Source organism: Orcinus orca, chromosome 10 (assembly GCF_937001465.1).
Source record: "Orcinus orca chromosome 10, mOrcOrc1.1, whole genome shotgun sequence".
In the NCBI taxonomy this organism is placed as follows: domain Eukaryota; kingdom Metazoa; phylum Chordata; class Mammalia; order Artiodactyla; family Delphinidae; genus Orcinus; species Orcinus orca.
In genome coordinates this window covers 100019519-100047251 of record NC_064568.1, presented here as the reverse complement: position 1 = coordinate 100047251, position 27733 = coordinate 100019519, and positions in this window count along the sequence as shown.

The following is a 27733-nucleotide window of genomic DNA, read 5'->3' as shown; positions in this document are numbered from 1 at the left end:
TGGTGCTCGAGGTTCTGCACATCATCTGCTGTAGACACACCTGTGCTCACCTGTGCCACCTCTTTCCAGGCTCAGAAGAAGAGGAGTCCTTTCTACTCAAGGCCAGCTTCTCTGTTTCTGCTTTTGATGCCACTACTTCCTGATTTCCCTGAGGCTTAACTCCTCAGTTATTTACATTTCTCTTTATCTTTCTGACAGTGCTTTCAGCCTGTGAATGTGCTTGGCTCCCTCACTTTGTATATGTATAACTTTTTTGGTCTCAGTTTGCCTATAGGAAAGGTGCTGTCTATATGTCATATGCTTACATACTCATATACATACATACATATGTATTCACATAGATAGATAGGTAGATAAATTTAGACAGATTTCTATATCTAAACAGACCTCCTTGAACTTATAACTATAGCACACTCTAGTTAGTAGTTGTGTCTCTTTTTCCACTCTAAAACCTACTCTAAGCTGGTTTCCATCTCTGTGGCTTCTCTGAAAATAGCTCTCATTCCAAGACTTCCTAATTGACAAATTCAAGGAAAACCTTCAGTTCTCATGTTAATTAATTACATCAACTCTTACTGCTTAAAATGATGGTCACAGTAAAAGCCATCACCGGTATGGAAGAGTTCCTAAGTTATACCCCAAAGCATAGGTGAACGATGAAGTAGGTAGACTTTGGCATGATAATGCCTGGGTTCAAGTCCCAGCTGCACCTTGATACTGTGGGATTTTAGGAGAGTTAACGTAAATTCTCTGTCATAACTTTCTCATTTGTATAAAGTAGACCATAATAGTAACTTACTCATAGGGTTACTGTACAGATTAAATGAATCAATAGAGATAAAGAACAGCATCGGGACATGGTATGTGCTAAATAAATATTAGTTATTATTCATTTACTCTTTCTGAAAAAAGCCTACTTAAAGACATATACGATCATCTAGTCAATAGATGTACAATCAAAATAAGGAATTCTAGATGGGAAGCTAAACATATTCAATATATATGAACCACATATACATATATATACACACATACATATCTATTTTCTATTTTATACATGAAAACTAAATAACGAAACTAGGAAAACAGTTAAGTATAATGTTTTTAAGTTATAAAATTTAAATATAAAAATAATTCTTGAAATACAAAATATATAATATCTTCTATTAAAAATTATTTAGGTCTCATTTGCCTTATAAATCAAAGAACACTACAGATTTTTGCCTTGATTTTTTTTAGGGAAAAGGAAAAAATTAAATTTAAGAAAAAAAGTTATTTAGATCTAAATTCCAGATTACATCAACAAAAACTGGAGATTCATGAAGTGGTGGGATAGGGGACTAAAAAGACAAATTTCTCACCTCACATGTTTGACAATAATCAGAAACAAGTCGATCCAAATATGAGTTTTAGAAAAATAAGGTGTTCTCCATCCATAAATGAGAAAGAGATACGTCTTTCTCTACTCACAGTGTATTCCTTCCACAAATGAGATAAATCAATATGTATTTCTTCTTGTATACAGATATATTTCTCAGATGCCTAATAGTACCTCGTTCTTCTGTTTTGCAGTGTCCCCAGAAGTTTACTGGCACAAAAGTATGAATGAATGAACAATAAAAGAATTTATTTAAAGGAGAGGGGGAGTAGATTTTAAAGGAAATTTAAAGGAGAGGGGGAGTAGATTTACATCACACAGCAAACAACCTAATAAATCCCAGTGAAATACCATGCATTGGAATAGGAGTTTTCCTCTTTTGATGCTCTCTCCCCTTGTAGAGCTCTGTTGCTCCTTCCTGTTTCTCCTTTCCAGTAAATTCAGCATATATTTCCAGTAAATCTCTCCTTCTTTCTTCCACAGGGGGAGTGCCCAAGGCGCACTTTGACCATTCAGTGGGCTGGCCAGAGCATCTTTGCCATAAGGCTGCTCTCTCTCTTCCACAGATCACCTGTTAAGAATATATACATCTCTCGTATATACACTACCAAACGTAAAATAGCTAGCTAGTGGGAAGCAGCCGCATAGCACAGGGAGATCAGCTCGGTGTTTTGTGACCACCTAGAGGGGTGGGATAGGGAGGGTGGGAGGGAGGGAGATGCAAGAGGAAAGAGATATGGGGACATATGTGTATGTATAACTGATTCACTTTGTTATAAAGCAGAAACTAACACACCATTGTAAAGCAATTATACTCCAATAAAGATGTTTAAAAAAAAAGAATATATACGTCTCCCATGTGTAAAATTGATAGCTAGTGGGAACCTGCTGTATAGCACAGGGAGCTCAGCTCGGTGCTCTGTGATGACCTAGATGGGTGGGATGGGAGGGGGAGGGAGGTCCAAGAGGGAGGGGATATATGTATACGTATAGCTGATTCATTTCATCGTGCAGCAGAAACGAACACAACATTGTAAAGCAACTATACTCCAATAAAAAAAGAATATATACATCTCACATCACTGATTTACATATACATAGAATATATATGTATACATACGAAAATGTTAGGAAAAACAGCACAATGTTAGTGCTGGCTGTCTCTGGTTGGTAAGATTACACATTATCTTCTTTTCTATAATTTCTTGCAAATTCAAAATTTTCTGTGATGCATACATTATGTTTTTAATCATAAAAAGACATTAAAATTGAAAACACTTTTTACATACGTTTGCCATGTCTTATACCCATTTAGAACCTTCCAGTGGTCCTTCGTTGCCTGCAGGATCAGCTCTGATGTTTAGTATAAAAGCCTCCCCCTGCTTCATCTCCTGCCTCTCTCTGACTTGTTGTTCATGTCCTAATACTACCAAATGGGGGGTTTCCTGCACTCGCCAGGTGTGTCCATGTCTCTTTGTCTTTGCTCACATGGCGACCTCCACCCAGGATATGGGTCCTCTTCTCCTGGCTACTTCCGCCATCTTCCACCCCTCCAAGCAGGCAGCAGCTCCTGGGAACTTCCCTAGGGCAGCTTCCCTGGGGCCCAACTGCATCTCACCCCTGGGAATGAAACAATGAGTGCCTTTGTCTTGCTTTCCCTCTAGACAGTAAGCTCCCTAAGAGCAGGTGCATATCTTACTCATCTTCATATTAATAGCTTCTAGAATGATCTTCCAGCATGATACAAACTGCAAAAATGGAACTAAACGCAAGTGACGCTGGTAAAAGAATTTTAGCCATCAGTGAATAGATGAGGTGGGAGAATCCTTAGCATAGAAGACTTTTTTTCTCTATTCTATGTGTGTTCAAGAAACTATTTGGTTATTCAAAGAACTGGAGCGCCAAGCACCAAGGCCTAAAAGTATCAGTCTTTTGAGAAATGAAACAGGTAATATTAGTTGAAAATATTACCCCTGTGTTGCGGTTCTTTGTGCCGGGGCTCTTGTCATTAGCTCTATTAATGGCAAACACGGGGGAAAGTTGGGAAGAATGTAATGTGTGAACGGAAAGAATTTCCAGTGTGCTTAGGAGAAAATCCTTTGCCAAAACTGCTGAGTATAGATAAAGTACTTTGCTGCTCTTTAAATCGCCCTGATCTTGAAAGCAATTAACTGTACTTTGATAATTGAATTGATTTTTCCTTCCTCATTGAGAAGTACTGACATCGACTGGGGAACCAAAGGAAAATCTCTTGAATATCATGAAAAATGAGATTTATTGAACAGCTTAGCACATATTTCAAGTATTTTTTTAAGTGAACTTACAAAGCTAAGTCAAAAAATTAAATGTGGCTAAGCGTGCTACTACCTTATAATATCAAGTAAAAAAGGAGTGAATAATTCCAGACACTTAAAAAATTATTATTTTATATTGAAGTATAGTTGATTAACCACGTTGCGTTAGTTTCCAGTGTACAGCAAAGTGACTCACGTATCTATTCTTTTTCAAATTCTTTTCCCATTTAGGTTATTGCAGAATATTGAACAGAGTTCCCTTTGCTATATAGTAGGCTGGACACTTTTTTTTTAAAGAAAAGGAAAATGTAGTGTTTTCCCCCCACTTTCTTATATAACGCAAGAGCAGTTCGACTAATTTGTCTCAGACTTGTCTGAGAATAGCTGCCTTTGTCTGAGACTAAGAAGGAAAAGTTTCAACAGGAGGGCAATTATTGCTAAATGTATCAGGACTGTTAGGATGGATGGGGCTTACCAACCACATTAAGATAAAAATGCTTAACTATAGGCAGAGAAATTATACTGCTGCACTGGGTTCAAATGAGAGGACAGATGTACTTATTATTTTTGTAAACTTACAGGGACTACAGAGAACCTGATGCTATAGATTGAATGTTTGTGTCCTTCCAAAACTCATATGTTGAAAACTCACCCCCCCAAGGTGATGATATTAGGAGGTGGGGACTTTAGGAGGTGATTAGGTCATGAGGACAGAGTTCTCATGAATGGGATTAGTGCCCTTATGAAAGAAAGCTTTCTTGCCCCTTCTGCCACGTGAGGACACAATGAGAAGTTGGCAATCTGCAACCCAGAGAAGGGAGCTCCCTAGAACCAGACTATGCTGGCATGTTGATCTTGGACTTCCAGCCTTCAGAACTATGAGCAATAAATTTACGCTGTTTATAAGCCACCCAATGTACGGTGTTTTGTTCTGGCAGCCTGAATGGACTAAGACACGACTTGGTGCAACACTTTCCCACCCCCAGGATGGCCAAGGCTGCCATGTTGGCAGAAGTGCTGCTCCTGGGGGAACCTGCTGCATTTGGGGCTTATTTTCTTACTCTCTGGGTTTGCTAAGTCCACTCAGAGTGCTTGTGGGGTATCCTTTAATCTGTACCCCAGGCTGCTTTGGTTCCCCATCTTTGTTTCCTAACAAAACATTCTTCTGACATTGATTCAGAATTCCACTGGTTCAGCATTCAGAAAATTAGGAAGATTAAACAGCCAGACTTCTTTTTCGTAGAAACACATGATGATAATTCATTTTCATAAGCACAGCTTTGAGGCGCTGAAGAAACCTTGAAATACCTTATTGATAGGCAACAGATCAAGATCTTAGGGTGAGTTTTGGTGCTAAGGATAGTTTTTGAATTTATTTCCTTTGAAAATTGGTAATCCTCAGATGGTCTAAAATTTCATTCATATTATTCAACCAGTCAGATTCCCTGATGCACAATGATTCAGACAAATAATAATTTGCTATACAAATGTTAGAAATTTCACTCTAAAAATTGCATTGCATGACTGGTGAGTATGAAAGTATGCATTAAAGAATCTAATTTAAATGAGCAAAATTAAATGACAATATCCTCAATCCTTTTAACTTTATAAAAGAAAGATACAATTTGGGAGGAACTCTTTAATTGCAAGGTATCTTTTTTTTTTTAATAAATAAATTTAGTTATTTATTTAATTTTGGCTGTGTTGGGTCTTCATTTCTGTGCGAGGGCTTTCTCTGGTTGCGGCGAGCAGGGGCCACTCTTCATTGCGGTGCGCGGGCCTCTCACTATCGCGGCCTCTCCTGTTGCGGAGCACAGGCTCCAGATGCGCAGGCTCAGTAGTTGTGGCTCACGGGCCCAGTTGCTCCGTGGCATGTGGGATCTTCCCAGACCAGGTCTCGAACCCGTGTCCCCTGCTTTGGCAGGCAGATTCTCAACCACTGCGCCACCAGGGAAGTCCGCAAGGTATCTTTTGAGGACTGAATCAAACCCAGTTGAATATTTAGACTAATTTTTTCATCTCCATTAAGAACATTTTATTTATCAAACATTTATTGGGCATTTACTCTATGCATCACACTCCAAAAGCTAACTAGGAAGGAAAGACAAAAGAAGCAAAAAAATACTCATTGCATCCTACTATGTACCAGGCATTGTGATAGGGTTCTGCAGGGTTCTCATGCTCGAATTCCATGACACACCTTCCCCATCCTCATGAACCTGAGTCCTGAGCTCTTCCTGCCCACCTGCCGTCCGAGAGAGCTATGCAATAATTAACACTCAGTATCTGACTCATCCATTCTGGGAACCAAGCAAATACACTTCCTGTACTACCAGAAGCAGGCAATCTTGGTAAAATGGATTGTTTCAGGATACTTAATTTTCCTCTCCTGGACTAACCTGGTCAAAACTCCTTGCTTCTTGGTCCCATGTCCTGATCTGAAAATGAAGAACTGATTCTGCTTCCCTATTGGCAACTCCCAAAGTGTTTAAATGTGGCCCCTAGAGGGTCTGATCAGAAATTATCACAAGGTTTGGTGTCCCTAACACCAAGCAGCCCTTTTGACATAGAGGGTGTTCGTGCGAAACGGTGCTGAGAGCAAGACCCTCCTATGTTTCCTTTCTACCTCTCTCTGGTCTTAGAGGAAGAGGGTGCGCATTACCTGTCATGCCTCAGGACATACCCATTTGGACGTTCTTAAGGTTTAAAATGTCCAAAGCCAAGCCCAAGCCCAATATCCCTTCTGCACACCCCGGTCAAAAAGTCTTCTGCTCAGAGCCACTAGCACCCTCATGTACAGCTGAATAAATGAGATAAATAGGCAACACAATGATTTTTTTAAAGATGAAAAATAAACTTGCTAAAAGCCACACATCTATGTCATGGGACTGGAAAATATGAACCTGGGTTCCTCTGGACTCCAGTGTTCATTTTATTACAATGCACTGCAGGGCCCATTTTATGTTGTCACATTTTCTTAAGAGTTATAATTGGAAGAAAAATCTCCTTCTCTGTTTTTTTCCGTATGAAAACTGGGAAGAAAGATGGTGCTACCACAAATCTGAATGATACCTCACATTGATAGGGACAGAGTAAAGGGACAAAGTTGGTGATTAAAGAGTTAATCCCATTAAGGGATCATAAGTAAAAGGGAAAGTTTGGGAGGCCCCTGTAAGTTAATGATCACTCAAGAAAGCAGGTTTGCTTAACCACAAAACCATTCAACACAGCATGAGACATGCCCCCAAACAATAAAACAATGGTGGACTGAGACCCACATCCTGCCCAGTGAGCTCAATAAGTTAATGATTCCTAGGACATGCTCCTCTGCACACACTAAAAACAAAAATATAAGGAAAAGGTGACATTATACTGAAACCTGAGAAGATTTACCATATTTTAGTATATGTTACCAACTTTTTGCTCATTTCCATTGCACCATGACAGTCCTGGCTTGACCAGGTAGGGATAAGAAAACTCCACTGCCTGATGTGGAGGAAGAGCTGATGATGGAAGCTTGATGTCTATTGAGGAGTGAGGAAGGGGCTTCCCTGGTGGCGCAGTGGTTGAGAATCTGCCTGCCAATGCAGAGGACATGGGTTCGAGCCCTGGTCTGGGAAGATCACAAATGCGTGGAGCAACTAGGCCCGTGAGCCACAACTACTGAGCCTGCGCATCTGGAGCCTGTGCTCCGCAACAAGAGAGGCCACAACAGTGAGAGGCCCGCGCGCCACGATGAAGAGTGGCCCCCGCTTGCCACAACTAGAGAAAGCCCTCGCACAGAAACGAAGACTCAGTGCAGCCAGAAATAAATAAATAAAGAAGCTTTCATTTAAAAAAAAAAAAAAGAATGAGGAAGAAGGTGGTCTTTTCCTCCTCCCAATTTTTCCTTTGATTATAAAACTGTAGCCCACTGAGTTCTCAGTGTGGCACTCCCTTGCTCACCCACTTGGAAGCCTCACAAGCATCCTGTTCTAATAAATCATTTATTATCTATCACTTTGCCTCTTGCTGAGTTCTTTCTGTGCTGAGACTTAAAAAAATGGAGCTCCTCGGGGCCCCCCCAAGATACATCTCTGCTGTTTCAACATGGCAATGACTTTCTTATTGCTGGTGGTACCAAAAGCAGAAGTTGAACAACCACCAGCTGATGATAATGTACAGGAGATTGACATACTACATAAGAGATGACCAAGTGACTTGCCCTTGGTCCCTTTAATGCTGCGATAACGTTCCAGCAACCAGCAAGGGATAATTGCATGGACATTATATGTCCAGCTCTGTGAAGGAAAAGGATGAGCCAAAGGGAAAGTCAGAAGGCAGTCCTCTAATGCTAAGATGTCAACAGTACCAAAAGCCATCTATAGATTCAAGGCACTCCCTATCAAGATTCCAATGACATTTTTAACAGAAGTAGAAAAAATGATCCTAAAAATCTATATGGAATCACAAAAGACCCTGAAGAGCCAATGCAATCCTGAGAAAGAAGATCAAAGCTGGAGGCATCACACGTCTTGGTTTTAAACTATACTACAAAGCAATAGTAATCAAAACAGTGTGGTACTGGCATTAAAAACAGGTAAATAGACCAATGGAACCAAATCAAGAGCCCAGAAATAAACCCAAGCGTTTTTTGTCAACTAATATTTGACAAGGGAGCCAGGAATGCCCTGTGGAAAAAAGACAGTCTCTTCAATGAATTGTGCTGGGAAAATTAGATATTCACATGTAAAAAAATGAAACTAGACCTCTCTCTTACACCACTCACAAAAATTAACATGAAATGATTAAAGATTTACATGTAAGACCTGAAACCATAAAACTCTTTGAAGAAAACATAAGAAAAATCTCCTTGACATGGTCTTGGCAATGATTTTTTGGATATGACCCCTAAAGAACAAAATAAAAAATGAACAAGTGATACTATATAAAACTAAAAAGCTTCTGCACAGCAAAAAAATATAATCAGACTCTTTAGGTGCCATATTTAAACACTGTGGGTGTTGCCAATAGGGAAGCAGAATCAGTTCTTCATTTTCTGATCAGGACATGGGACCAAGAAGCAAGGAGCCTTGACCAGGTTAGTCCAGGAGAGGAAAGTTAAGTATCCTGAAACAGTCCATTTTACCAAGATTGGCTGCTTCTGGTAGTACAGGAAGTGTATTTGCTTGGCTTCCAGAATGGATGAGTCAGATACTGAGTGTTAATTATTGCACAGCTGTCTCTGACGGCAGGTGGGCAGGAAGAGCTCAGGACTCAGGTTCATGAAGATGCGGAAGGTGCATCATAGAGTTTCAGTCTTGAGAAACCTGCATCTCACAAAAGGGCGTGTCAGGGCTATCTGTTTTGAAAATCAAATGAAATCCAGCTCCCCTCCGTTGCCCTATCCTGGGATGCTGCTTTATTCATTCTGCTTTTCATAACAATGGGAGGTGTCAAAATGAATGATGTCGAAGTGGTTACTGGAAAAGTGCCATGTAGTACATTTGTGTGATATTGTTAAAATGGAAATCAAGTCAACTTCATTAGAATGCTTAGTAGTTGCAAAATCAGGCCAGTGTTCTTTCCCAGGCTCAGTTCCCAGCTGGAAGAGTAGTTTCCCCCGCACAGCTGTCCCTGCTATGAACTGTTTGAGACAATATGGAATTTGAATATATTGGGCAACTGACAAATATTCTCAGTACACATCTTATGTCGGTTTTTCCTCCTTAGGAAGTAAGTTCTGTTCATTCGACTGACCTTGATAAAGTACAAACCTTGACAGCATGGGGTACTACGCAAACATGATATGCCACTGCTAGTCTCACCAATTATGGTTGTATAGCTATGGCCTTGGGTTTCAATTAGGTGGAGCAGTGAACCCTGGGTCAGGCAGCCTTGGGTTTCAGTGCCTGCTGCAGAGAGGGACAGAACTGTTCTTCCTACTTTGCAGGAGCCGCACAGCTTGAGGAGAGCAGTCTATCCGCAGAGCAGTTGGGGTGGCCTATGTCAGGCTCCAGTGGTGAGGGTAGAACTGGATTAAAATAAAGTATGACTGCAGCTTAACTCACAACATGGCCATGGAAGCAGCTTGGGATACACACATATGCCCACGTGCACATCCACACACATGCACAACATAGGAGCTGGTGCACAGGACAGAGAAAAAATAGGGTAGAGGTAGGATAACCAAGGTGGTTTAATGACATCAAAGTCAAGCCTGAAAAGGGGAAGGTGATTGATGGTATCAAGGGCTGCACAAAGATCAAGGTTTATAAAACATTTAAAAAGTATCCCTTGGATTTGTTGACCAGATCATCAGTGACTCTAAAACAGGGGTTCGCCAACTACGGCCACTGCTTGCTTTTGTATGGCCCACAAGCCAAAAGTGTTTTTTTTTGCATTTTTAGGTATAAAATATTTAACTGTGATCACAGCTGCTGTAAGAGTTGAGGACATTTCCTCTTGACCTGAAAGCCTAAAATGTTTGCTCTCTGGCCCTTGACAGAAATGATTTGCTTACCCCTGCTCTGAAAAGATATTCCAGGAGACTGAAAAGGGGAATTGAAGAAACATACACCAGAGGTCTTTCATCATCTCAACAACATAGGAGGACCTATCTTGCTCCTCTCACAACTGAGGTGAGGAAGATGGGAACAGGGGTGGGAGCTTCTGGACTTTGGCTGCACACGAATATCCCCTGAGGAGATTTTGTACATGCAGATGCCTTGGTCCTGACTTAAGATGTTCTGGTTTAATAACTGGTCTGGAATGGAGCCTGGTATTTTATAAACCCAGACAGGATTGAGTGTGAAAGTGTTATACTCTTATTGGAGAGTCACTATAAGTCATCTGGAGTTGAATGGGAGGATCCTGGAGCAAGCTTAGCTGACATTAGATTTCAACATGTCTTAATGGATTCAATCAAGACAGTTGTATTACTTTCTCCACCAGTAGGTAGTGGCAAGACGGGAAGTCAGTCAACAGATAATTATTAAGTGCCTCTATTGTGTAGGGCACAGCAGAAGGATGAGGGGATGGGGTATCTTAGGGTACTGGGGAACACATCCTAAAAGGGTTAATTCTGTGGTCCACAGTGAAACAGGAGCCAAGTGAGGTTAGGATGGAATGGACAGACAGATGGACTGATGGATGGAAGGATGGAAGGATGGGTGGATTGGGAGTTCAACAGGACCAAAGGACTGGAGATGAGTAGGGGGAGGAGAAGATCCAGTACATGTGAGGAAATTAGAAAACTGTGAGGATGCTGATAACACAGAGAACACTCATGATCAAGCTGTTTGGTGGACTGTTGTTTCCATTTCTCTTAGGAAACAGGAAATTCCTAGGAGTGAAATAGCTGGTTGTATGGTAAATTTATATTTAACTTTTTAAGAAGCTGCTAAACTGTTTCCCAAACTGACTGCACTATTTTACATTCGTACCAATAATATATAGGAGTCTTTTTTTTTAAAATAAATTTATTTATTTTATTTATTTATTTTTGGCTGCGTTGGGTCTTCGTTGCTGCACACGGGCTTTCTCTAGTTGTGGCGAGCGGGGGCTCCTCTTCGTTGCGGTACATGGGCTTCTCATTGCGGTGGCTTCTCTTGTTGCAGAGCACGGGCCCTAGGCACGCGGGCTCAGTAGTTTTTGCACACACACTCAGCAGTCGAGGCTTGCGGGCTCTAGAGAGCAGGCTCAGTAGTTGTGGCGCACGGGCTTAGTTGCTCCACGGCATGTGGGATCTTCCCGGGCCAGGACTTGAACCCGTGTCCCCTGCATTGGCAGGTGGATTCCTAACCACTGCACCACCAGGGAAGGCCTATATGGGAGTCTTATAGACATAATTTTAAAAGGTTAAAAGAGAAAGAGGATCTAAAAATATACAAATTTGAATGTTGAAATCCATTCTCTGACATTTATAATCTTCTACATCCCCCTTTAATGGTAGGAAAGGGGGTGGATCCTGCTCCTGCTTTCCCAGGAGTCTCACTTCCCACATTTTGCTCTTTGGCTGGAAGAGGGGTTTTCTGAGACCATTTAGTGCTTCAAATTCAGGGAAAGAAACCCTGGGCTCCTCCACTCCTAGGGACCCCAAGAGACCATCCAAAAAGTAAAGAACATTGAACAACAGAATATTCACTTCTTGGGTACAGCAAGAAAAGAGTTACTGCAGTTTGTAAAAATTATTGACTACAAGATCTGCAAATGATTGCATAAACTTTCTAAAATATGCCTGCAAGCTTCTGTTATCGATGTGGTGCCCCAGGGGTGCACATATGGGTTTAAGTGTCTAAACTGTTTTATTAATTAAATTGCTATGATTTACCTCTCCCATGTTAGCATTTACAGTTTATGAAACAACTCTGTAATTAGAAAATGATGAGTGTGGCTTGTTTATTTTGTGGGTGAAATATTATATACCTAAATGCTTATATATATGTACCCACACACGTGCACGCAAACCGCGTTTTCCCCGGCCAACCCTCACAGGCTACTTTATTTCTAGTCCAATTAATAGGCAACCTCCAGTGGTGCATTAAATTGCTTTTTAGGGGGAGGGGGGAGATAGATGGGAAGTTCATTGCTCCTGCTGAGGTGTGTGATGGCATCCATGAATGTTTGTTTATTTGTTTTCCCTCTGTAGACAGAACACTGAAATCCTAAGATTTTATTGTAAAAAATATGTCTAGAATATGTCTAGAATTTTCCCTGAGATACCTTGCAAATTCTAAAATTGTAGAGCTATTTTTATTGAAATATAGTTGATTTACAATGTTGTGTTAGTTTCAGGTGAACAGCAAAGTGATTCAGTTATATATATATATCTGAATATATATATATATATAAAATATATATATATCCATTATAGGTTATTACAAGATATTGGGTATAGTTCTCTGTGTTATACAGTAGGTCCTTGTTGGTTATCTATTTTATATATAGTAGTGTATATATTTTAATCCCAAACTCCTAATTTTTTCCTCCCCTCACGTCTTCTTTGGTAACCATAAGTTTGTTTTCTATGTCTGTGAGTCTATTTCTGTTTCTGTAAATAAGTTCATTTGTATCTTTTTTTTTAGATTCCACATATAAGTGATATCATATGGTGTTTGTCTTTCTCTGTCTGGCTTACCTCACTTAGTATGATCATCTCTATTTTAATTGTATATTAAATTATATATATATTATATATAATATATATAATTATATATATATTTATAATTTATATAATTTATAAATTATAAATTATATATATACTCTCCACTCCCCATTTTGAAGGTATTTCTAGGAATTTAAAATATATATTCTATGCTATACAGACAAAAATGTTGTTGAAGCACTTTTTGTTAACCTTTATTTTACATGTGTTTATTCATGCCGTCTACAAACACATATACTTGTGCTAAATCCAATGTTGTGTATATTTTTATCAATTTTCTCAACTGTGGGCTATATCTGACTTTTAAGAATGTCAGATTATGATGAGTCTGGTTCAAGTCTATCAAAGGATTGCTGAACCTTAGATTGGAAGAACTCTGGGAGTTATATATTCACTTTTCAGATTTCTGTATCATGTTTGGGTGCTGTATGAATCAATCATCATTGCAATTTCAAGTCTCTGAAGGAGGTAGTGCATGATTTCAAAAGTCTCTATCTCACAGAGATATTAGTGGCAAAATGAAATAATAGTCTTTAAAATATTTTAATACATAGGGAAAAAGGTTTCCTATCCTTACAAAATATTAATTTGGATAACAATCTAACATTGAAGAAGTTTATGAATAAAGGTTGCTCTACTCTCAGGGCTGAGTGGTGTGGTCTGATTGCAGAGGATTAGAACAAATTAGGAGGGCAGGAGAGAGCAAAGAAGTGGGTAATGTAAAGCTTAGCACAGGACTACATGCATAAAGTGCTTTACACAGCTTCACTCAACCACTTAAATATTTATCAAGAACCTATGCCATATTCTGTAACATAGTAGGAATGAAAGTGGATACAAAGATTTTTAAGACACAGTCTCTGACCTCAAGAAGCCCACAGTTAAGAGAATATTCTGCTCACAGGTAATTATGCAGAATGTGTGAAATGTCAAAGAGGTGGCATTCAAAAAAACAATAGAGTTTCTGAAGATAGGGAAGCTCTTCTGGTTGGATGGTCAGGAAAGGCTTCTTGGAAAAAGTAGTATTGGAGTTAAGATTTTACAAATGGAAAGGGTTTCCAAAGGTAGCGGTAGGTGATTCTAGCAGGGATAATGGCAGGAGTAATGGTGCAGAGGTTGGAAAATCCAAGATTATGCTGATCCGGCACATGTAGTCAAATAAAACGACCGTCAACTTTCCTTTTGTGCAGACATGAAATACAGAGAATGTTCCTTTGAATGTAATTGTTCTTTAAAAGTCTTTTGAGATTAAGCAAGGGTCTAGTGGGAATAGGCTCAGTGCCTCTATTGGCTTTTCTGATTTCAAAAAAAAAAAAAAGTCATTGATGATGCCATCAGCTTAACCACGGTCTGACAATTGCAGGATGTGGGTCATTAAGGTGAAAGAGCACAAATGCCTCCCAGCAACTAGTCCACAGCACTGACAAATCCGAGTAAAGAATGAGCGGTAGAATGGTGAAGAGACACAGGGTTCATAGGAAATCACCCTTAAACATGAAAAGAGGAGCATTTAATTCTTTAAAAATAATTTTAGTAAGTTAAAAATGCAAGATGCATAACAGCAATCAGTAATAAGCAAACATTTGTGGGAAAAGGTGGGAAATATGCAGATCTTTGTACTTGCCTATATATGCAAAAAGAAATGTTGGGAAGAAAAACAAAAGTAGTAATAGTAGCTATGTGTGTGTGTGTGTCTGTGTGTGTGCATGTGTGCATGCCTGGGTGTGTGTGTACTTGTGTAGGAGTGGGACTTGCAAAAAGAACAGGCATGGGGAAAGTGCCTTTTCACTGTAGACACACACAAATAATTTAATGGCATACAAACCACCTGGGGATGCTGTGAAACCCAGGTTCTGATTCAGTCGGTCTGGAATAGGGCCTGAGATGCTTCCTTTCCAACAAGCCCCCAGGCCATGCCTGTGCTGCGGGTCTATGGACCACACTTGCCTACAGTTAGGGAAATTTGCTTATGACCTTAGTATTGAATGATACCAAAGGGTTAGTATTCTTTTGGTTGGTGTGGTAATAGCATTATGCTTCTAGATAACCTTCAAAGATGCACAATAAAGGTAAAAAGACATGAGTCTGGGACTTGCTTTAAAATACTCCAGAAACAAGAGGCACAAACAGTGACAAGAGGGTAGATTAAGCAAGTGTGGCAAAATCTTGATAATTACTGAATCTAGGTTCTGGGTATATTGGAGTTCATTTTACTATTCTCTACTTTTGTAGGTTTGAAATTTTTCATAATAAAAGATTTTTTAAGTTGTGTACAATTTCTGTTTCCACCCCACAAAAATAGCCCTCCTCAAGGTTCTGAATGATCTCTTCACAAAATCTAAATTAAAACCTTGTCTTCATCTTACTTGACTTTCAAGAAGCCTTTGGTTTGCTGACACTACATCTCTACGAATTTCTGTTGCCTGAAGCTCCCGGTTTCCTTCTCCAGCAACTTGTCCTCTACCTGACTCCCATTGTGCGAGTTCTTGGGCTCCATGCTTGGCTCCGTGTTCTTTCCTGAGTTTGTCAAATGAACAATATCTGGTAGGCTGTACCTGGCCTTACCTGCTATAAAATGGATCAGCGGTCAAAAATATGGCAACACTATGTCATGAAGTGAAGGGCACAATACTAGGTACTTACGGTGCAACGAGGGAGAACTCGTGAAAGGGTCTTGCTGGTTGAAGAATCGGAAGGCACTTTTCTCAGTTTCCAGCTAAGGTGTGAGTGTTTCAGACACACTTTGTGAATGTGAGTGTGGTAGAGCATGTGACAGTCCTGGGTTATCAACATAGACTCTGTCTCTTTAGAATTTTCCTTCCTTAGTCTTACAGGAAGGGTGTCTCATGTTTTCTGTATGTTCTGCAGACCCCAGGTCAGTGGGAGCAGAAACACTGATACTGTGCCCCCAACCCTTCCTGGGGGAGGTGGCGTGAGCCCGTCAGGCACGCCAGAGGGCTGCTCGGAGGTGGTGACAGGACAGTTGGGAAAAGGTCGGTGAGCTGCTTAATGAACTGACATCTGTGAAAAATAGACCTCAGGTCTTCAAATCTCAGGCTGCTGAGAGGATGTAAAAGGCTTCTAACAAGAATGCTTTGACTTTTGAAATTCAGGAAAAGGTAAATTTCCCAAGGACTGTAAAATGGCTCTTGTCTCTTATGTTGATATTTTCCTCTGAGAAATAAATGTCTTTCTGCATTATTTAAGTAGCACATAATTAAGTACTGAGGGCTCTCTGTTCCTTGTACCCAAAGCACAGCCAGTGAGGTATGGAGGCCTAGAGGGCTGTGGAGAGCCATCGTTTCTCCGAGCAGAGAGAGGAAAAACAATAGAGAACGGAGACAGAGACCAAGGGCGGGAAGAAGAAAAAGGAAGTGTTTAACATTCAGAATTTGTCCACAGCCGATAATTTATTGGAACTCATCTGTAACAAGGCCTGGCACTGATTTATAAGTTGATTTGGAAAATAAATAAAAGTGATAGAAACCTGCATTTGGTTTTAATGATAGACTGTTGCAGCGTGAAAAGTAAGGATATGAAACACTGCAAGGAAATTAGATAGTATGCCCTGAAGACAACTGCAGCCACCAGCCCATTAATTGTTAGATATTTATTATTAAAAATTTCTTTTCATGAGTGACTGCAGAATATTTGTGCTACTCAAGCTGTTGAGTTCTGACATGAATGAAGTGTGGGGAGCTCATTTGTTTGTGTGTGTGTGTGTGTCTGTGTGTGCGTGTGTGTGTGTAACTGACAGGGCAACTGACCAAACTGGATGATAGATCCTTACTGCAAAAACACAAACAGGGGAGCTGCTTCTTCAACAACTCAGAAAAGAGCAGGGGATGCTGGAGCCCTTGTCCTTTCTGAAGCCGCTGTCGCCACCATCCATCCCATCCTCCCCTCATCATCGTCATCCCAATTATCATCTTTTTTTTTTTTTGCGCGGTACGCGGGCCTCTCACTGTTGTGGCCTCTCCTGTTGCAGAGCACAGGCTCCGGACGCACAGGCTCAGCGGCCATGGCTCACGGGCTCAGCCGCTCTGCAGCATGTGGGATCTTCCCGGATCGGGGCTCGAACTCGTGTCCCCTGAATCGGCAGGCGGACTCTCAACCATTGCGCCACCAGGGAAGGCCCCCCAATTATCATTTTTAACCCAGGTGTAAACCCAGGTATAAACACAAATTAGACCTCGCTACCTCAGAAAATATAATTCTAAAGTCACTGGCAATAACACCCCAGAACTCAATCTAAGAATATGAAAAAACCATTTTGTTATCTCACCAGCATTTAATTTATAATGTTTTATTTTAGTCTAGGTAGAACCAGAAGGGTTGCTGCTTGAACATTTCATGGTTTAGGTTATTATACACGACGGGTTCACCTAAAACAGAGGTAGTTTAATCGTCAAAGTTGTGGGGTGTCTGAAACTGCTTTCTTTAAAAAACGGCTAACATATTTGTTTCCTCATTGAGAAAAAAAATGAAAGTAGCTCTTTGATTAACTGGAAATTATTCGTCATTACAGACTAACATAATATTTTTCACTCCCTCTTTTATTCATATTTAAAACTTTGTATTTATGGTTCTCTTATTTGCGAGATATTTTTAGGAAAACACTATGTTTGTACAGAATTCCATTTATTTGGCCCAGATACATATTTTTTTGAAGTCAGAAGGCATTTTATAGCCAGTCTTAACTCTCACTCCAGGGATGTTTTCAGTTTACCTTTTCTACTCTACAGTGAGGATACACCCAGAGAAATAATTTACAGTGGAGAGGGTTGGCATAGCAAAGATACCATTGCTTACGCAAATAGTGTATTTAAAAAATAGCTGTGGGAGCTTCCCTGGTGGTGCAGTGGTTGAGAGTCCGCCTGCCGATGCAGGGGACACGGGTTCGTGCCCCGGTCCGGGAAGATCCCACATGCCGTGGAGCGGCTGGGCCCATGAGCCATGGCCGCTGAGCCAGCGTGTCCGGAGCCTGTGCTCTGCAACGGGAGAGGCCACAACAGTGAGAGGCCCGTGTACCGCAAAAAAAAAAAAAAAAAGCTGTGATGAGTTGCAATGCAAATCAATAAATTTAATTTGCCATTATTTAATATCTAATAAAATACCATCTAAAAAATACCGTCTAGTTGGTCCATGTGCCCTGAAGTCCAGCTTTGCTGTCCAGTGACTTACAAATGCTACCCTTGCACACTCGGTTTTGCGGATGGCTTTTATCTAGAGTGCACCGAATTCTTGGGTCAACCATTGAAGACCTGAGAACGTGCTGGGCTCAGACTTTGGCTAGATCGTAAGCTTCCTGAGGATGGAGACTGTGTGTATTTCTATCTCTGTAGCTTCAGAGTTCACCCTGGTGCCTATCACTGATGGACTCCATTCACTTCGAGTTCCGAGGTACTCTCCCACCCTGCCCTCTCTCCAAGTCACCTTGCGTGTCAATTCTTTGAGATTGTGTGGATCTCATTAACCCCAACCCTCTCTATCTCCAGTGTGGCTTATAGTTCCTTTCTTTTCTTCTTGCCCTCCTGTCTCAGAGGAAGGAGGCTCTCCAGAAGGAACCCACAACCACTGGCGTTGGTCTGGTTCCCACTCTCCCCAAGACTTCGTTCCATCACTTGTCTCTCCGGCTTCTTCAAGTTACTTCTGTCAAATGACAAAACTAAAACAATCTAGTAACGAGTCTGAGGTCCTTTCCTCAAGGGAGAACCATGCATGGACTAGGGGAGTACAGTGCCTCACAGGCACGGGGCTCTCCTCCTGAGGGATGTGGGCAAGAGCTAGGTTTATACAGCATTAGAAGCGGCAACGTGGAAACAAGGCGTGATTGGCCAGGAGGCTGGGGATTTCCTTACAAGGAGAGCAGATCCTGTGTTTTAGGGTCAGGTGAGCTGGCTGAGGCCGAGCTGGAGGACTGTGATCGGTGTGTGTTAGGTCTCCTTGCCAGGCGTTTCCAGGAAGTGCAGGATATAGGTTTAGATTTGTGACATGGGGACAACACTGGGACGGCCCCCATTTTCTGGGTCCTGTTACAGGAATTCGTCACTACTTTCCATAAACAGCTTTCCTTCAGGCTTCAACAGCTTTCCTTCAGGGTATCCCCACATTTGAATATTTTTTCTTTAACTTCGGCTTCTCCTTCAAGCTATCACGACTATCTGTCTGTTTCTTGAAAAAACAGTCCGTGCTCGCTGACTCTCCTTCACCATTCTCCAGTTGTCTTGAAATGTGGTTCACATCACAGAAAACGACCTCACAACCCAGTCTGATGGATTTTGTCATCTTCAAAACACTTCTCACACACTCATCAAAGGTACCTGGCTTTCTCTGTTCTTCCAAGTACAGTCAGATACCAAGCATGTCACTTCCATCCTTCGTTTGCTGTTGTCACTCTCACAGTCCTAATTCAGGTTTCAATCCCTCTTGTCTAAATGAGCCAATCCCCCCGCTGGTCTCACTCTTGGTTTCTTGCGTGGCTGGTAAACCCAGCTTCTTAGAGTCCATCTTTTATTTCTTTACCTGGACAAGGGCACTGCCCTCCTCCCAGATCTCTGCTTCTACCCAGCCTGTCCACTCCCCACACAGCAGTCAACAGTGGTCGCTTTAAAGCACAAATCAGAGGTCATCACTCATGTCAGTGAAAAACCGTCATACTCAGACGGGCACAGCAAGGATGTGTTGTTTGGCTATCAGTGACGTAAAGGCACTAGCCATGTGGACATCTGAGAGACTCGAGTGCAAGGATCCTGAGAAGGGCTTGTGTGGTGTGAGGGGGACACTGCCCAGGCTGGAGATGGAGGGGTAGAAGACGAAATTGAGAGGTCGCTGCAGGCTAGATCACCAGCCCAATGTCCTCCTGGTCTGGTTAGACCATTCACTATTCTCTGTCCTCCCCAGGGGTCTCTGTAAATAGACAGTCTGACTCATTTCTTCCCCCTAAACTAGACTGACCAGCTTCTGCCTATTTCCCTGGAGTAATTATCAGTCTACCTTCTTTCACTTTCGAAAGTGTTTAGGTTTGAATGATGTTATATGATTACCTTACCCTCCCCCCTGCCACCCACGATCTCTATCTGTCAATCCGTCCCATTCAAATCTCACCTGATGTTTTTTCTGATGCTCTTGACTGTCTGTGATCTAACCCTTTACAAAACCACATCATCTTTCTTCTTTCCTCTCTTGGTTTCCTGGTTGTACTTACTTACAGTCTTCTTTTCTCCCTTTTAGAGATTTTGAACACCAAGACTATACTTTAGTAGATGCCACCAAAGCCCTAGGACAGTGCCTCCCCCAGAAGTGAATATTCAATAACCGTGTGTTAAATAATAAATGACCATTTAGAAGTTCATCACGGCGATCCATTTCCAGCATGAGAATTCGGGACCCAGAGTTTGGGTCTCATGTCTTAATACAAATATTACAAAAGGGTGAATTTTCTTCCCAAATCATTAAGTGGAGGGATGATATAAGAGTTTACAAACGACAAAGAACAAAAGTATTTGTTCAGCTAGTTGATTTAGAACAGTGTTTTCTACGATATGCTTCTTGAAACACTAGCTGAGCCGGATGTTAGTGGAGTGTTTATCAAAAAAAGAGTCATGTGGTCAATTAAGGAAATGCTGTGTTAAAGCTCGACAGGGATTTTAGTGTATTTGTTAATAGTGGGATTTTTCAGAACTTTTAATAAACAAATGAGCACTGCACATCTCTAAAGAGGGGCTATCGTGTCTAACATTTAATTTATCATGGATACCTCTTCTGAATCCTCCCAACTCCTTTTTCTATGGAGCCTGTCTTAGGGAAATGGGTACTTAGAAAGCATCTTTACAATTACTTATAAGGATATTTCCACTATATTTATTTCCCAGGCTAACCATGAATTGTTAATACACCTTAAAATCTTATGAGGCAATTTCCCCCGGTGTCAGTTTCTTAATTGAAGTCTCTTGAAAAGCATGACCAGTTGGCACTCCATTCATGCCTTCAAAACATAAGACCTGTCATATTTTCCAGCTGATTCCAGGCCCCCAATCTGGACAATGCAGCCTCCATCCTGTCCTTTCTATCACCACCCTTGCTCAAACTTTCATAACTGCATTCATTTGCTATCTCTCTCTCTTCCCCTCTCACCCATCTTGCAGAAGTTTCCATAGTCAGTCTCCCCAGACACTGCTCTCATCAAGCCACTCCCTGGTCTCTAGCCCTCAGTGGCCCTTCTTCTCCTACGGAGTCACTCCCAGCTTATTCAGCTAGGGGTCTGGGAGCACCATAGGGTTTAAAGAGCACCGTAGAGTCATGATGTATTTAATTCCATTAAACACACTAAGAATAATACTTGTAGGAGGAAGATTTTCTATTGCAGATAATATCAAAATCACAGACATGAGCAAACATCTATTTTAAGAACATGCTGTCAAACTAAGCATGATTGGCTACTTTCAAATTCTTTTTCTGGAAGTTTCCTGCTGCTTTGTATTTTCATTTTAGTTAAATGTTAAGTGTTTAAAGAAAATTTTCTGGGAGAAAAATTTTAATGGAGAAAATCCCACCCAATTCAAAAATCTTAATTTTTTTCTAAACTGGGAAAGTATCACTACGTATGATTTTTTGGCAAGGTGATACTTAATCTAACTCATGATCTGAGACAGCAGATTCAATACCGTAAGGTCAAGTTCCAGCTGTTAAAATACGACCTCCTCCTACTCTGCCCTCTGTCTCCTGCACCCTTGCTAGTTGCGTGTAGTCACAGACCACTCGCCTCAACATCACTGAGAGTTTGTGAGAAATGCTGATTCTCAGGCTCTGCTCCAGACCTGATGAGTAAGAATCTGCTCTTGAATAAGATCCCCAAGTACACTAAGTTTGAGGAGCGAGGTAAGCAGCAAGTCACTTAAATCTCTGTTTTCTAATTTGCAAAGAATCATCTCTCTCTCTCATGTCTACTGTGAAGATTAAATAAAACAATGCATCCTGGCGCTCGTGAAGCATATCATTGATTTGAGTTGTATGATGCTGGTGTACTCACTGCCCCTGCACCTTTCTGCATCTGAACCTTCTCCCTGCATGGAATGCCTTCCCTCCCTTCCCTCTAGTATCTGAATTATACTTGTTAGAGCCTAAATTTTGTCCCCCTAAAATTCATATGTTGAATTGCTAACCCCAGTGCCTCAGAAAGTGGCTCTATTTAGAGACGGGCCTTTAAAGAGGTGATTAAATAAACACGAGGTCTTCAAGGTGGGTCCTAAACCCATATGACTGGGGTCCATACAAGAAGAGGAGATCAGGACACAGACACACACAGAAGGACGACTACATGAGGACACAGGGAGAAGGCAGCCTCTACAAGCCCAGGAGAGAGACCTCAGTAGAACTCACTCTGCCGACACTTTGATCTCGGACTTCCAGCCTCGAGAACCATAAGGAAATAAATTTCTGTGCTTTAAGCCACCCAGCCTGTGGTCTTTGTTAGGGAAACCTTAGGAAACGAATCCACTATCTTTTCTGGTTTCATCTCAAGCAGTCTCTCCTCCAGATTCCTGATCTACCCCGCTTCCCCACCCCTGTACAACTACATTGGGTGGATTTTTAATTAACATACATGCCATATGTCTTTGAACATATATTCTGATCCTGGAGACTGGGAAAACTGCATACAGTGCCCATTCTATTTGCCTGTGAATACCACCTAATGAATATATATTTATTGATTGATTGGTTGTAAGAAGAATACAATTCAGGGCTTCATACTTCCCGCCAAGTGTGTTAGGTAGCCCAACAATAATTCCTCACCCTGTAGATAAGCAAAGCAGGTTTTGCTGTAAGCCTGCATTAGGCATATATTGGCACTAGTCTCATGATTTAATACAGATGTTTGTAAATTCAGTTTTGGGGGATCCCAAACTGTGGGAACAAGTGACTCTTAATGTCTTGCCTTTGGATTTGCTTTGAAAATGTCTAACTCCTTATATCTGATCTCCCAGCCCCACTCCACCCCACAACCTTCTTTGCTTTGGGGTAAGCAAAGAAGATTTTATTGTTCCTATTTGAAAGATTAAAAAACTGAGGTTCAGAAAAGCCCCTAAGCAGCTAGTAGCCTAGAAGGGCACATAGGAGGCTCCCGGCACTTTAACCACAAATAGGTCCTGTGGTGAAATTATCAACGAATAATCCTCCCCCCTAAAAAACAACCAAAAAAACACTCACCAGAACATGTATGTGAACAAGTCAGAAACCTTATTTTTCAACTCTCTATGCCATAACTTCTTAGATTTAAAACCAAAAATTGAAAGCAATCTCCACAGAGTTCCTCTGGGGGAGAAATGACTTACTTCAGCTTATATTCCCCACTGTAGTTGCTCTGAGTCTTGGGAATTACCTTGTCCATGTATTTTCATTCAGAATGAATGCTTTAATGTATTTCTTTAATCTTCTGTTGCATCAGAGAATATTGTTTCATGCATATTAAAGACTTGGGCATGTAATAGACCAGGGTTCTGACTAATAAAAGCGCTCAAAGCATGTCACTAGTATTATTGCTTTTCTTGGCTTCAGGATAGATGTGTTTTATTTGGTAAATAAAAAAAAAAATAATAAAAAGCACTAATGATGATAATAGTGATTATATTAAACAAAGGGAATTCTTTTATTTTGAAAAGGTACCGTGGCCTTGTACAGATCATTATTCTTTTGAAGGAGTTGACCCTCTACCCTTTTTCCAGAGTGTTTTATTCCCCATTCAGGCAAATCAACCAATGAGTATTAGGAACCTTTTATGGCTGTACAGAAGTAACAAAGAGGCAACAGAAAAGTTTCCCAGCATTGCTAATGCCCAAGAGGAATATTAAGACAAGAAGGAATTAGCCAGAGGAAGAACATTCCAGGCAGATGGAATCCTTCCGTGAGAGCAAGAGGAAAGAGAGAAGAGAGAGCTCGTCCCATGTCTCAGTTTGGCTAGAGGGGGTGTGTGTGCCAGAACAGTAAGCGATGAGGCTGGAGAACCAGGGAAATTATAGTAAAGAATCCTTTATAGTAAAGACTTTACTCTGAGAGCAGCCTGGAACAAATGCCATATTCATAGGACATAAAGAAGAAGGAGCAAGGCCTGATTACAGCACAGGATTCTGTGGAGGTTTAAAAAAAAAAAGGAAGAGAGAGTTTGGAAAGGGAAATTAATGGAGGATTTTACTGTCTTTCACAGGAAGTCAGGACTCGAGCCAGGAGTTAACGTGGTCACTGCAGATTCATGTTTTTGTTCTGGCGTTTATTTCTGGGAAACCCGTTTGACATGACTTTGATACACATGATAACACGCAGTCAAAATAATCAGACCAGGTTGTGTGAACGGGGGCAATCAAAGTCCTACTGTCCGATGTAGCTAACATCCCCTAATGATGACATGGAGAATTAACGTTGTGCCCTTCAGAATCGCAATGAATGCCAGTCTTTCTTAAATCATGTTTTGTCCTAATTTCTGATGTGTTTAAATGCCCTGTATAAAATAACATGTGCTAAAGTGAATGTGAACATCATAACTGGTACATTTTCCTGTATTTTTAATCCCTATTTGTAGATTCAAAGATCTTTTGGAGCACGTTTACCTGTTAGAACTATGAAAAGTTGGTGGACATTGTCTTTCTTCCTTGATCTCAATCAATCAAGTATATTGGCATCATCTTTTAACAGTCAGGTAATGGAAAATGGAAATGTACAAGAGAGAGTAAGAGTGGAATATTTCACTGTGATCCTTCAGCATGATACTGAAAATAAATTCACACAATCTTGCTATTCAATTTACCAGCCTGTAAAATGCCCTTAACAGCTTTCCCACACAAATGCCCTGGGGATGGATAATACAACTAATGGCAACTTTTTGTAGGACTTCAGGATTTATTGCTGAAAAGGGAATGTACTGTGATTTAGAGATTTTGTATCTTTCAGGAGTAAGTAAATAAGTATTGTCAGTATGGATCCTCCTATAATTTAGGAGTGGGGTCTGGATATAAGGAAAGATGAGACAGGTAGTATCTCTTTAATCTAATAGGCTTATGCAACAGACATAAAAGCTCATTTCCAAGGATCAAGATAAAAAAGAAATTAAACTGCCTAAAATTTTTATATAATGAAAAAATAGGGTTTTCTAAAACACAGTACTTAGATTTTAGGAAAAGAAGATTAAGGGTCACAATATTTGATGAAATTCCCAAACTGCTGGAAAAATAATATGAAAGGTGATCCAATGGAATAGTGTTGGTAAATGATACATCTGAAATAAATATAAAATAAAAAAAGTAAAACATGCTAAAAAAATCTGACAAAAGTTTTATAGTAGAAAGGAGCCGCACAACTATATTACATTCTCAGAAGCTTTTGAAGTGCTAACCTTGGAAATTGAAAATAAACTTTAAAAAATATATACTAGAATAAGTTCTAGAGATATGCTTATGTTACTCTTTCATTAGAGATGCCTCGCATAGGAGTTCAGAAAACATTTTATCATCTGCAACATAGTCTACAGCCTTGTTTATTGTATTGGTCAGCTTGGACCACAACAAAATACCACAGACTGGTGGCTTAACCTAGAGACATTTATTTTCTCACAGTTCTGAAGGCTGGAATCCAAGATCAAGATGCCAAGGTTGGTTTCTGGTGAGATCACTCTTCCTGGGTTGCTGATGGCTGTCCTCTCACTTATCCTCACATAGCCTTTCCTCTGTGCATGTGTAGAGAGAGAGATTGAGATGGTGTCTCTTTCTCTTCTTATAAGGACATCAGTCCTGTCGGATTAGGGCTCCAACCTGGTGACCTTATTTAACCTTAACTACCCTGTTGATAGGGATAGAGTAGGATAATCAAATAGTTATTCCAGAAATCCCACTAGGGGATTGTACAATAGCTAGAGCATGAAATTTAGGGGGATTTGGGAGACTGAAGTAAGTTAATGATCACTCAAGAAAGTAATGGGAAAAATCCTGAAACAACGTCGGCTTGCTTGACTTACGAAGCAGAGCAAGTCGTTTAGCATCAAAGCCAGACAGGCTTGCCTAACAACACAACTAAGCTAACTTGCTTAGCAACAAAACCATGCAATGACGTAGAGAATGGACTTGAGGACACGGGGAGGGGGAGGGGTAAGCTGGGATGAAGTGAGAGAGTGGCATGGACATATATACACTACCAAATGTAAAATAGATAGCTAGTGGGAAGCAGCCACATAGCACAGGGAGATCAGCTCAGGGCTTTGTGACCACCTAGAGGGGTGGGATAGGGAGGGTGGGAGGGAGACACAAGAGGGAGGAGATATGGGGATATATGTATATGTATAGCTTATTCATTTGTTATAAAGCAGAAACTAACATACCAGTGTAGAGCAATTATACTCCAATAAAGATGTTAAAAATAATAATAAATAAAGAAATTAAAAAAAAACATGCAATGGAGGCACAAGTCATGCCTCAAGACAATAAAACAATAATGGAAATATAAGTGGAATAATAATAGTGGAAAAATAAGGCCTACATCCTGCCCAGTGATGTCAACAAGTTAACGACCCCTAGGACATGCTCTGTGCACACATAAAAACAATAATTTAGGGAAAGGTGACATTTCAAAGTGAAAGGCCCTCATTATACTGAGACCTGAAATAATTTTTCCATAGCTCCCTGACAGTACAGATGAGTCATATAGGGTCAAAAACTCCCCCACCTGACATGTAGGAGGAGTTAATGATGGAAGGCTCGAAGAACGAGGAAGAAGGTGGTCTTCTCCCTCTCCCCTCTTTTCCTTTGATTATAAAAATGCAACCCACTAAGTACTCAGGGCAGTGCAATGATCGCCTACCCACTTGTAAGCCTCACAAGCATCCTATTCTAATAAATCACTTCTTATCTATCATTTTGCCTCTCACTGAATTCTTTCTGTGCTGAGACATAAAGAACCGGAGCTCTTCAGAGCCCCCCAAAATGCCATCTAGCGGTTTCACTGTTTCCAAATACAGTCACATTGGGGTTAAGACTTCAGTGTATGAATTTTGTGAGGAGCACAATTTAGTCCATAACACTCATCAGTGTCAACTCTGGGAAGAGCTAAATCATAAGTTAAGTTATTAAAATTCTTATTAAGATGGTTTCTTTTTCTAGTGCCTTATGTATTTATATATAAATATTTTTAGTTATGTGAGTCATTATACCAGGTATCATTTGTAAAGTCTAGATATATTTATAAGAATACCAGCAACACTGACATAATTCTTTGAAGATTAAAGTCACATTCTAATAAAAGCAGTGGATAAGGAGTCTAGGCTGGGCACCCAGATGCTGGAGGAGAGGAACATAGTGAGATAGATGTGAGACTCAGCAGTAGAATAAGAGCTGAAGGAACCTTGTTCAGGTTTGTTTCTTTGGGGAGAACAACAGCCTTGGTTTTAAAAAGCCTACTGTTGAAGGTCAAGATGGCAGCATAGAAGGACGTGGAGCTCACAGGCTCCCACAAATACATAAAAAATACATCTACATGTGGAACAGTTCTCACAGAATCCCTAAAAGCTTACTGTTGTTATTTTTTTCCTGCTCAGAGCTTTTAAGTGGAAATATGTGGTTTCACAAAAGGTAGCTCAGCTGGGACTCAAAAATCAGTATTCTGCCCCAACCAGTCCTGCCAGTACCTCAGAGCAAGACCGTAGGCAACGTTATAATCCCCGGAGCCCTCAACCTCCTCTTCTATAAAGTGAGGTGTAGATCTTGATAGGACCCTATTCTACCCCTAACAGCCTGGTTGCTATTACCTAAGACTTAATTCTGGACAGTGTGTATGCTGGGTCCAACATTTCTAGAACACTTGCTATGTGACATGTAAAAACCTTCCTTCCCCTTACATTACTTACAGAGATGGAAGTAGCTCTGTAATGAATGCCAA